The sequence below is a fragment of the Equus caballus genome, chromosome 20, assembly GCF_041296265.1.
Source record: "Equus caballus isolate H_3958 breed thoroughbred chromosome 20, TB-T2T, whole genome shotgun sequence".
Taxonomy (NCBI): Eukaryota; Metazoa; Chordata; class Mammalia; order Perissodactyla; family Equidae; genus Equus; species Equus caballus.
Window position 1 is genome coordinate 8424939 of NC_091703.1, and position 12920 is coordinate 8437858.

The 12920-nt window shown below is 47.8% G+C and overlaps 1 long non-coding RNA gene across 1 annotated transcript; it reads left to right on the plus strand.

Moving 5' to 3' along the window:
- Positions 1–6965: 6965 nt before the first annotated feature.
- On the plus strand, positions 6966–12339 carry LOC138919336 (uncharacterized). The gene is made up of 2 exons (XR_011429463.1): positions 6966–7093; positions 11917–12339. It is a non-coding gene; the product is annotated as an uncharacterized lncRNA (long non-coding RNA).
- The last annotated feature ends 581 nt before the right edge of the window (positions 12340–12920 follow it).

The following is a 12920-nucleotide window of genomic DNA, read 5'->3' on the forward strand; positions in this document are numbered from 1 at the left end:
TTGTCTGTTGGATCTGCCAGTCTGCTGATGACGTCTGTGCCTCATGAACCTGTGCTCATTCTTTCCAGTGGGTCCTCCCCCTGACTCAGCCTTCTTTCAGCTCTCACTGGCCAAGAGACCACTGAATCTGAATTCCCTGGCCGGGCTTTGTGGTGGGGCCCCTCACCTTACCACAGCAGGCCCCATGGCTGGCTCACTGGCTTTCATGGGAGAAACTAGGTAGAGTTGAGAGCGTTAACATGACTTGCCGTCTGTCCAATGATGTCATACTACATGCTGGATTGCCCCATGTGGTCATAAATCCCTGTATAACAGCATTTTCCTCCAGTGTTCCAAATGGTGAAGAGGGAAAGCACGCCCCATCCTCTGTTCACTCCCATGTTCTTTTTGACCTCTCTGTCACCAGTGGCGTCCTGGTAGTTTAACAACAGGCTCTCTGGGGATTTTGGGTGTTTGCCTATTATCATGGTGTAAATATTCCCACCGTGTCCAGTTTCAAGCTGCCAACTATTTAACCATCAGCTTGCAAAATTCCTGAAATTGTAGTAACCAGCTCCAGCACACCCGAGACTCCGGCACTCTCAATCCTCTCCAGCATGAGGATAGACCATTGCAACCATCTCCCACCCAGCACCTCTCCTGCCTCTTTCTCACTACTTTTCCTCTCATCATCACCCAGGATGAGGAGGGATGAATTTTCCCTCTTTCTTCTACCCAGCACAGCAAGCCAAAGAACTAAAACAGACGTCTTCTCTACACTGTGAAATGACCTCTAAGATCTCAGCCCCCCGGGTTTGGTTCTTGAGAGGCTAAATAGGAGCTAAAAATACTAGAGAATGTTTTCCTTCCCCAACGCTTAATGTCAGGCTGTAAAAATCAAAAATGTCAGAAGCTGAACATTCTCTTATTCACATTGGATCATTTCTATTGACCCACCTTCAAGTTCACTGACTCTGTCATCTCCATGGAGCCTATTCAGTTTTCAAACTTTTGGCTATTGTATTTTTCACTTCTAAAATTTCCATTTGGCCCTTTTTTCCATTTAGCATCTTCTATTATTTTGCTGAGACTATCTTTCCACTCATTTCAAGAGGGTTTGCCCTTGTATCTTGGAACATTCTTACAGGTGCTGCTTTAAAGTCTTTGTTGGATACTTCAAACATCTGTGACCTCTTGGCTTTGGCATCGGTTGGTTCTTTTCCAATGAAATTAAGGTTTTCCTGGCTTCTTTATATGCTAAGTAATTTTGGATTCTTTTCCTGGATAATGTATTTGGATATTACAAGACTCTAGGATTTATTTCAAACCTGTGGGGAATGTTGATGTTCTTGTTTCAGCAGGGAAACCGCTTCATTTAGCAGACTCTGCTGGGTTCAGGCTGCAGGTTCTGACCAGTCCCCTGTTGCTGCGGTTTAAATATCAGTACCGTTCTCAAAGCCTCTGCAGTGCTGTTCAGATGTGACCCACGTGTGTGCCCCCCCGTGGACGGTCTGGGCGCTGGGCTATGGTTTATCCCGTGGGTCAGCTCTCAAAGTCTATGACATTCTCTCTCGAGTCAGATCCGTGCCTGTGCAGCTCTGGGGGAGCCCAGGGGTTCACGAACAGCTTTCTGAGGTTGCTTTCCTGAGCTCCTGCCCCTCCATGGTCTCTCCAATATTTTGTGGTCCCCTGGGGCTGCTCTTTTTGGTCTCTAGCCAGAAAGGTGGGGCTTTATTTACCTCACTGCCGCATGCTCGCTGCAAGTCAGCCCATGTCTGGGACCAAGCGATGGAAGAAAGAGTTAAAAAAAAAAAAGAAAAAAAGCAACAAGGGTTTAGCCCACCCTGTTGGGACCACAGCTCCTCCAATCAGAGAGGAGTTTGCCCTCCCTTAGGGCCTGGGCTCCCCTTCAAGCCACCTCAGGATTGCTTAGGTACTGGGATGCAAGAGAACAGGGAAAAGGGGAAAAAACAAGGATTTTCCCACTCCCTCAGCATTAGGAGAGCCCCTTCTCACTCCTTGAACCTGAACGAAAGAGGTTGTCCTGAATCTTTCTCTGTGCTGATGCCGCCTTCCAGGTTTCAGGCTGCTCTGAGTCCAGGAAATGCCAGAGAGGGAAAAATGGGGGCTCAGCACCTGTTTAGGGGCACTTCAAATGCTGATCTTCTTCCCCAGCCCGCTTGCTACTATCAGATTCCTCGAATAACTGCTCCATGTACTCCATCCAGGCTTTCTAGCTGATTGCAGTGGGAGAGACAGGGTGGAACAGGTTTAGTTCATGTTGCCCAGAACCAGAACCCCCACAATGCAATCAGAGAGATCTTTCTAAAGCACAGATCTGGTCACGTCACTCCTTTGCTTGAAGTTCTCTAAAGCCCCCTGTCTTGTGCCCTCGAACCCCTTCATCTGTGATGCCATCCCCTGTAATCTCTCCAGCTTCCAGCCATTCCCACCTCCAACAAACTTCCAATCACCCCATGTTCTCTTTGAATATCTGCTCCAAAGCCACACTGCATGGCTGGCAGCTCCTAGTAGTGCACAGTGGCTTCCTGACCTCCTGGCCTTTGCACATGCTGCTCCCTTTTTTCCTGCTGCTTCCTCATGGTCTTAGTTGAGATGTTACCTTCTCTAGGAAACTGTTCCTTATCCACAGGATGGATCCACTTTCCCAACAAGGAGCTCCCATCACGTTCTGTTACAGCACCTGATCTCTCAGAGCTACAATGATCTGCTTAACTACCTGTGCTCCCCACTGGACTGTGAGCACCTGGCAGGCAGGCACTGTGTTGTCACTAGTGTCTAACAGTGGGTCGGGCACGTCAGAGGTTCTAATTAATATCTGAGGACTTGAACGGTGTCAGTATCAACAGTGCCCCTAACCTACTGCCCCCTTGGTCAAGGCCCCTGATAACCACCTGCCATTTTCTTCTCTGTCAACAATATGCTCCACCTGGATCTTTAACTCTATCCCAGATCCTGGTTTGCATGTCTCCTGACCTCCACTGTCTGGACCCCCAGATTTTCAGCCTATCTTTAGACTCACGTGACTAAGGGCTGCTCCCTCAGATGACCACTCCTTGATCTCAGTCCATCTCTGTAGAATTGAATTGTATGAGTTCCGACAGTGCCCTGGGAAGTAGATTTCCTCCCCCAAACCTCTGCCTCCTTTGTCCGAGCTCCCAGTGACCACCAGATGCCGATCAAGTGGACCGTGATTTTCTGGTTCCCTTTACCACCCCACCCCATCTGTCTGCCTGGACCCACGCTGCCCAAAAGAAATCTGACATACAAACCAGAGACAAAACTTTAAATTTCCTAATACACACTTTTGAAAAAGGAAAAAGAAACAGGTTAAGTTAATTTTAATAATATATTTCATTTAAGACAATATATACAAAATATTAGCATTTCAACGTGTAATTAATATTAAAACATTATTAGGAAGATACTCTACATTCTTGTTTTCATCCTAAAACTTCAGAATCTAGTCTGTATTTTATACTTGCAGCATCTGAATTTGAACTAACCTCATTCCTAGGGTGTAATGGCTACATGTGGCCAGTGGGTACCATATCAGACAACACACGACTGGAGATTGTGTATTAATGTTAACAGAAATAGCTAAAACTTACAGTGTACTTACAACATTCCCAGCACTCTACTGACCCTCTAAGACTTTTCATGCGTTATCAGACTTAACCCTCACAGCAATCCCATAAGCTAGGGACTGTTACTAACCCCATGTTGCAAAAGAGGAAACAGTCTGACCGATTAAGCCCATGCAATTCAGTGGCAGAGCCAGGGCTAGAACCAGACTGGTGCACTTCAAGCCCATTACTGACCAGTCCTCGCACCGTCTCCTTACCTATGGAACCTTTAATAAACATGGGATTTGCCACCCTTCAGATGCCATACATTGAAAATACACATGAGAGCTAAAAGTGCTTTGGCTAACATAGCCAAAAAGTTTTGATGGGTAAATTCATATTTTGAAAGTCATCAGAACAGCCATATCCTTCCGGAAAACTCCTCCTGTGCCATGGCTGAAGAATGGTTCTGGGTTGAATCAATGACAGGCCCGGCAAAGAGTAACATTTATTATGTCCTCAAGCTTTGAGAGCTTCAAAAAGAATCAGTTTAGAGAAAGTTGGTTTTCAACAGATTTGACAGACAATTAAAATCAAGCTGGTTTTCTTTGTGGTCCCTTCATTCAGCAAACTCTGTGAGCTCTGGGGCCAGTGTTCTTAGCCTTCACACAGTGCGGGGATTTTAGCTGCTTTCTCACGTGCTGTTTTCAAAGACTTCTCCACGATGAACACAGGTGGTTCCCTTCTCTTGTCCTTGCTAACTGAGAGGGACACCCTCTTCGCAACAGGAAGCTGAGATCTGCTCTCCCCCTCGCCATATGGAATAAATATTATCTCCCAGTAACAGTCCTGGGTAATTAAACTTGTCTTTGTGCCACAACTTATCCTCTGGGAAATATTTACTCCTTTAACCTTCAGACTTCACATATAAAACATAGACTTCTTTTCTGTTTCAAGAGCCAGAAAATCAAGCAGTGACTTACACAAGTTAGAAGTTTATTTCTCACTCCCATAAACCTAAGCAGTCATAATCAGGGGGGCTTAGGTTTGTTTTATTTTGTGGCTTCATCCTCCTCCACTGATGGCTTCTGTCTCATGGTCCAAAATGGCTGTCCAGGTCCAGTTGTTTCATCACACTCCAGCCAGCAAGATAAGAGAAAGGGCAGGGAAGGAATAACAGCTTCTTTTAAGGACCCTTCCTGAAAGTTGTGTATACAGCTTATGCATAGACTGTATTGGCTAGAACTCAATCGCAAGGCCATCCAAGCCTCAGGGGAGGGTAAGAAATGGAATCTTTGCTCTGAGTGTCTGCAGCAGCAATGAGAATGTGCCTCTCCGATCTCTGACTGCGGGGAGTGTACCTGTGCAAGGGCCCCAGCTGCTACACCCTGAAATCCATCACCACATTTGCAGTGAGGCCATGCTTCCCACAGGCTGCTCCCAGCCAGTGGCTGAGCATCAGGAAGACTAAGGCAGGCTCCTTTCCGGAAGCCGTAAGACTTCTCCGACGGGCAGCATCAGCTTGAGAACTGTGTTAATCATCTATTGCTACATGACACATTACAGCAAAACTTAGTAGCTTTAAAACAACACACATCTATTATCTCACCGTCTCTGTAGGTCAGGGATCAGGGACAGTTTGCCTGGGTCCTCTGCATCAAGAGCTCTCACTGGCCAGCCAGGGCTGTGGTCCCATCTGAGGCCTAACAGGGAAAGCATCTGCTTCCAAGCTCAGCTCGCGATGGTTGTCAGGATTGAGCATCTCACGGATGGACCGAGGGCCTCAGTTCTTTCCTGGCTGTTGGCTGGAGGATGCTCTCAGTTCCTTGTTACATGAAATTTTCCAACATGGCAGTTTGCTTCATCAGAATTAGCAAGAGAGAGAGTCCAGTAAGATGGAAGTCACAGTCTTTCCTAAGCATCATGGAAAGAGACATGCCTCACGTTGTCATATTCTAGTCCTTAGAAGCTAGTCACCAGGTGTAGTCCACCCTCAAAGGAAAAGGGTTACGTAAGGGCATGGGTATCAGGAGGCAGAGGTCATCGGGTATCATCTCTGAAATCCGCCTATCCCAAGGATCCCAGCAGCTTTGCAGAACTTTCCTGAGAACTGCACTGGCGCCTAAGAGGCTGCACCCAGCCTGCCTGCCCTCCCCGTCTCCTGCACTTGGGGTCAGACCTGCATTGTGGTCTGGTTTCACTCCCCATCTTCTCTAATAGACATTCCCCCTAAACAATTCCTTACATGTTTAGTCTCTTCTTAGCATCTGCTTTTCAGAACACCCAGATTAACACAGTGGCCCCGGACTGGCTAAGACTCTGTTGTTGAGGAAGAAGGGGAGAAAAGATTCTGAGAAATCTCTGCCAATATCCTTAACACGGTTCTGAAATCAAACCCCTGTGGATCTCAGCACATTTGATATTAAAGGTAAAACACAACCTCCCCCCAAAAAATAAAATTTAAATAACTGGAAAAACTTATTTCTACCTCTGTCAATATACGTGTACTGTGTGTACTACAATAATCCTTCAACTAACTCAAAATTTAAATTTCTAGAAAGTAAGATCCTAAGAATAAAACCAATATGAAATAAGGATAACAACTGATACCAAATCTTATATTTTTTATTGCATAAAGACGTGCTTTAGACTCAATAATTTTTTATGCTACAATTTTCACTTAAGTCCTTAATTTTTTACTGATTGTCCAAAATGGTTGGTAGATTAACCTAAATTTGCTAAGAAGTCAGCTTTGGAGAGCAGGCAGGAGGTCTTAGCAACTCAGAAAAGGGCTGAAGACTTACTTTAGACAAAGCTAACACTGAGTCAGAAGGTGGAATAAATTGCTTTGATAAAGTCTTTTCCCTATTGAGAACAATCCACCGTGTGTTTATTCATCATTCTTGTGTCGGCTTTATCGTCGTTGCTAATATTATATATATCAATAAACACTCCATCTAAAAAATAATTCTTCTCATTTCCGTTTTGCACCACAGAGAACTGGCAGAAAGAGGGAGAGTGGCATGAGTAACGTACAGTTTCCCTAGGAAGCCCATACTGTGTAGTTCACAAGTTTGGCCAGGAGGTGGCAGTAGTGACCAATGAGAAAATCCTGACGTTCTGCCTCTACCAGCTTTTCATTGTCCTGCGATGCTTCCTGGAGCTAATCTGATGCTTATGAAAGCGATTTCCTTCTTACAAAAACACCAGGCCCAAACAGAAACTAACCTCATCCTGCAGATAAAGAATGTTTGTGCCTTGCAAGGCTTGTCAAACTCTCTCAGCTACAGCCAAAACTTAAGTATTTTCCCAGCAGCGAAAGGCAGCTGCTCATTTGAGGAAGCGGAGTGGGCACACGCCCCCACACTGAAGGCCGCACCTTACCAGACCCGCCCTCTGGGTGCTGGGATGGCTGTAAAGGAGGAGGACCCAGCCAAGCAGCCAGACTCATCCCAGCTCCGGGAAGGCTGAGTACACTGAAGGATTCTGCAGGAAATGACAAGAAGCTGAAGAACTGTTCCGTTGAGGTAAGAGCTGTTCGCAAGTCCTGAGTCACTCAAACCAAGTCCTTTCCACCAGCAACACCCAATGTCTTTCTCACACAAACCCAGGTCTGACAGTCATTCCTGAGAGGGGTTTAATTGAAACGGCATTATTGCCACCCTTTAAACTACAGAATGTAGTGGGCTTGCTCTGACAGTGAAGGGTTCTGGAAGATCTGGGAATCCTAAGGAGTGAGACCTGACCCTGAGGGCAATGGGCACCATTCAAAGGGGTTAAGCAGGAGAGTAAGGTGGCTAACTGAATGTAGAAGGGCAATGAAAAGGAGAGAGTAGGAAGGTCTCACCAGTCAAATAGGCTTTCTATCCCCAAATCTCAGCAAGCAGCCATTTTTCCTGGATTTCTGAAAACACATTTTGAAGGATGCTGAGAAGTCTGGGAATGTGCTCTTAGTCTCCTTCCTCCACTGCATCTTTGGAGGGGACGTGGCCCCCATCTCCATATGGTCCCCAGGGAGACCAACGGTGGCAGAACAGCTTGTGGGCGGTGGCATCCTGGGGACTTGGCTTCAGGATTTGGAAAAGTAGCGTCAACTCCCCAAGCTCCGTCTCCTGCTGTGTTAAGGAGGGGTAATAGTGCTGGCCGCAGGCCTGTCTGGGGGTTAAATGAGATCATGTATGAACGTCCTAGGACGGCCCTGGAGCTAGAGGGAGCGCTGGAGAAACAGTAGGTGTCATAGGAAGAGACTTGACCTGGGAAACGGTCAGGAAATAAGGCAAACTCATCAGCAGATGCTGAGTGAGTCCTGAGGCTCATCATAGTCACCAATCCACAGAGACCCTGCACACACACACACACACACACACACACACACACACAGGCGCCGAGTCCCTCCTCCTCTCCGTCTGCTTAGAGTCACTTCTTCACTTCAGCCAAGAGGCCCTGTAGGCTTTCCTTCTTCAGCTGCATGAAAATGCTTCCAGAGGGCCCACCCTGTGGTCCTCTCCCCTGAGATTCTGCGCCCCTGGGATGGCCCTGACTCTGGCTCGCTGTCCCGGACTTACCTGAGCAGGCCTCTGCTTTCACTGTGGCCAGAGAAAAGTCACCTGCTGGTTTCGATAAGGGTAACAGAAATGTTTGCCGATGTGGCATCAGAAACCTTGAGCCAGCCAGAGTTCCTGCGCTGTTTGAACCACGGGGAAGCGAAGGTGCCCTGCGGCGGTTAGGAAGAAGATGGGAGCTCGCAGCGGCCGCACAGGGAAACGCCGCTGCGGATAAATACCAGCTCCACACCTGTTAACGCCCGAGAATGAGCTCGCAGCAGCCCAGGTGGCCTGTCGGAGGCCCCGAGGACGCGCGCTGTGGAGCCGCGCGGCGCGAGGGGGCGCGTTCCCGCTTCTGTTCCCAACGCCTTCACGTGCCAGACGGCGGGCACGGAATGTCGGCCTGGCTTCTGTGGGCGGCTGGAAGCTTCTGGTAAGAATCCCTACACAGGGGTTCTTACAGGAGCAGGGGGTTGGCGGCGGGGCCCAGCCTCTTCTAATGTAACCGGATTCCTTTAACAAAGCGTGCAGGCCGCGTCTGTGCCCCACACGCGGGTTTGAACGGCGGGTTTGAACGCTGGTTTGGAATGTGTTTTCCCATCAAAACCGCAAGGCTTGGGGCAGTGCGTTTGCAGGACTCCCCAAAACCAGTTGAGCCCCCTCTAGGCCTTGCGCACACAGCGGGAGCCAGGGATAGGGTGGCAGGTCGGGGGACTGGACGCAGGTCCAGCGGGAGGAGAACGGCTGCGGAGGGCTGGGGACTGAGGCAGGCGCCGCAGAGGGGCGCAGAAGCGCCGGGAGATGAGGGAGGGTTTGGGGAGCTGCTTTAGGAGCTTGGACCTGACCCTCAGGACAACGGGCGCCATTAAAGGCTTTCAAGCAGGGGAGCCCCCTGATCAGAGAGGCTGAAACCTTTCTCCCCATCAAGGTATTGGGACAGTGGGAGCAATCTCTGACCCCAGACCTGGAGCCCTAGCGGCTCTCGGACGGTAGGGAGGAGAGTGAACACGGAAGGAGGGACCTGGGCTCCCGCCACAGTGGGCAGGGAGGGGACACTGAGCATCTGGGCTTCAGTGAGGGGAGCGGGGGAGGGAGAGCAGCCGTTTGTTCGAAAAGCCAACAGGGCACCAAACCCCAGATCAGGGAGCTCGTTTCAGGTGGGAGCTCTGGTTAGCGCAGGTGCACGCCAATCGGGGGACGTCTGCATTCAGCTTTCTCGGAAACGCAGTTTCCTGCAAGCCTGGACACCACTGTCAGCGCAGACATAATGACGGCGTGGCAGTGCCGGACTGAAACAACGGTGCAAAGTGGAAAGAATGGGTCTATTTTATGCGAGGCATTTGTTATCTCTCAAAGTGTGACAAATACCAAACTCCATTGCCCTTCAAGCCAGAATACATTGATTTCTCTTTATGCCCAGATATGAACTGCCTGAAACTTGAGGCTTGTGGGAAGTAATTTAAGGTTGAAATATTTTTATGATATAGCAGTGTTTTTCTAAAAGCAAAGATAGTATAAATAAATACACCTGCAGCAGCAATGATAAGGGTAAAATTTTCTATTTAAATATATTAAATAAATCCATGGGCCCCACCAAGAAAACTCAAGGACGCACATATGTGTCACTGCTGGAGCCAACAGGCCAGGCTTTTGACCAGAACTGTTTTTATCAAAGCCACACCAACTTTGCACAACTGAGTTTTTGTTCTCCGGATTGCACATTTTATAATGTGAGCATTTTAATTTCACTTGCCTTTCATTGCTTTAGACAAATGCCAGGATTAACAAAAACTTAACCAAAAATATACCCAGAGAGAGAGCCTTACGATATTGAAACTCGTCCTCCCGAAAGCAAGAGAGTTTCTTAAGTAAATTACAAAGACATGGGCAGGCTTCCACGCGATTTCAAAAACAGTTTAATGGCAAGATGGCTCACATATTTTTCCATGAATACATTAGAAACAGATTGATGACTATTGAAACATAAAACATAAACACTACTGTATTTCACGGAATCTAAACTAAATTGGTGTAAGATGCGCTGTCAGTTAATGGAGCACTCAGAAAGGAGAAACGCTGACATCTAACTACGTGTGTCACAATGCTTTCTTGGCACTTTTAATTTTTATTTTAAATGTATTAAAAGAGCTCTTTTAGATCTATTTGGACATGGAATTTTTTAAATCATATATCACTTTTCTGCATACACAAAAAGGGAAATATAGACTAAATAAATTGGTTAAGGTATGTGTAAAACATTTTCACAGTCAGAATTTACCTCTTTGAAATCGCTCTTCGATGCGGGACCTTTGAAATCCATGTTTTCCCACACACCGTTGTCCTGTGAGCCATCAGGAGCTCCCAGGAGAGTTTGGTAAGGCCGTATTTCTTTTCAAAGTGCTCCACAGTTGTCCTTGGGATTTTCCCCCAAGCCTCACCCATTCTCTAAGCTCTGATGCTCATACAGTGGCAATGACAACTATGTCACACTGCTGCTTAGTTGACGGCGAGTGTAAGACATGGAGATTTCAAAATGGTTAAAGCATGAGAAAGTGTTCCTCCTAGAACCGAGGAAATGGCATGAAGCGGACTGAATGTCTGTGTCCCCCTCAAATTCACATGTTGAGATCCTACCCCCTCAAGGTGACGGTGCTAGGAGGTGGGGCCTTTGGGAGGTGAGTAGGTCCTGAGGTTGGATTAGTGCTCTTATAAAAGGGACCCCAGAGAGCTCTCTCACCCTCTTTCTGCCATGTGAAAATACAACGAGAAGTCTGCAGCCCAGAAGAGGACCCTTGCCTGACCCTGCTGGCACCCTGATCTCAGACTTTCAGCCTCCAGACCTGTGAGAAATAAATTTCTGTTGTTTGTGAGCCAATAGGCTACGGTACTTTGTTATAGCAGCCTAAGACATAAGGTGACCCGAATTTAACATGTATTTTTGCTGTCTCGCACGTCCACCTCCCCCCACCCAGATGCAGGGGTGTGTGTGTGTGTGTAAAGATAACTTTTAGGGAAGGAGGAAAATCTGACATCCATAATAGAAAGTAGGAAAGACCACATTTGAAAATAACATGACAAACCCATGATTTGGGCTTGTGGCAGTCAACCCTCCAGAATGTCTCCAGCTAGTGGACCGTGTGAGTCAGCAACGTGAGACCTACACTGTGTGTGGTTAGGAAGCCGGGGGAGGCGGCAGAGGGGCGGGGTCAGGCACAGTGCTTTCTCATTTCACCTGCCCAGCGATGCTCATGTTATCCACGCTCTCTAAGCTCCACACCTCATCTGCAAAAAGGATAATTATAGTTCATGTCATATAGGGCTGTCATAAGGAGTAAATAAAGTAACCTAGGGAAACGCCGTTAATAAGTGCCAAACGCATTTTGGTCCCCCCCTCCCATTTATCCTTCTGTCGATGTACAGCCCCACGCATCACTCCAAAGGCTGAAAATAAATTGGAACCACCATAAGAAAAACCAAAGTTGAAACATGGTTTTGTCTGTATTTCACTGAGATTCCTGAGTGGAGACGATGTCTCCTGAAAATCACGTTTTTTTCACCAACACAAAAAATAACATTGGGGTATTTTTTGTTGCATTCTACTACGAAAGGTGATCTTTTAAGGAAGCGTGCGTTAGCATGGCCAATCTGTGGAGAAGTGGTTCTGTCCCGTCCCTTGGCACCCGTGGATGGAGCAGAGAGCCTCCTCTCTGGCAGTGGCAAGTCCAGCCACAGTAGACAATTAGTGATGACACAGCACCATCCCGGCTCGGCTGGCTCTGAATGGTTTCTCCCCTCCCTTTCCTCAGGCACACCAACTGCGACAGGCTCCTGGCTGCGCCCACATAGAAGCCCCAGCACAGGGCATGCAAATGCAAACCTCTGCCTTCCAGGAAACTCAGCAAACCTTCTTCCCTGAGGTTGGTTCCAGTCAAAGGTGGGGCTCAACTGCAGCGGGCGGGAAGCCCAACACGCAATCCCAAACTCAGCGATGGCGTTCTTTCATGCCTTTGGGAGACTAATTATTCACTTCGCCTTGGTTCCCCATCCTTATAGTGAGAATAATATTCTTACCTCCTCCTCTACAAGTGTCTTCCGAGGACTAAGAATTTGGGAAATGTGGCTGTTTTGTAGCCTCTAATAGGTGCAACATAGAGGGAATGCTAAATACCACTATGGCATAATTGTGGGTGAACTTCCAGCCTGACCATTAGTAAACCATATTCCCAGGAGTCTAGTTTCTACCATTACTCAAGGACATCATATAGACAGGGGATAATTCTCTCTCTCGTTCTCCCTCTCTCCTGTTTTTGGTCTGTGCAGCTTATTTCCTCTCTGCTCCTGGAAGCAGCACTCCTTTCCATTGGGCATCTGCACCTTCCTTGCCCTAACCAGAGCACCCCCATCCCATCCCACTCCTACCTGGGGATCCCAGGCAAAGACTCAGGACACAGGTCTGGCTAGTTATAAGAGTCCACCTGCCTTAGCCTGGGTTTCCCTGAAAGCAGAGTGTTCCATGCAGTAGTTTATTTGTAAGGAGAGTCTGGGGAGCAGGAGCGAGGAAAACAGGAAAAGTCAATACAAGGATATATTATCAAGTTGGCCACCAAGGCGGGTGCCTGGAGAAAGACTTTCCTACGGCTTTTGGGAGCAACCTGTAGAGTACATCTCAGAATCATCTGCCTGAGGGATGAGAGGGAGGAGCATTTATCCATTGGCTCCTGCCCCCTCCCTGACTGGCCCCTGTTTCCAGGATGAGCATATTTAAGTGTTGGGGGAGGTCCGGCAGCTGTCCCTCACCAGGGTTTAGAGA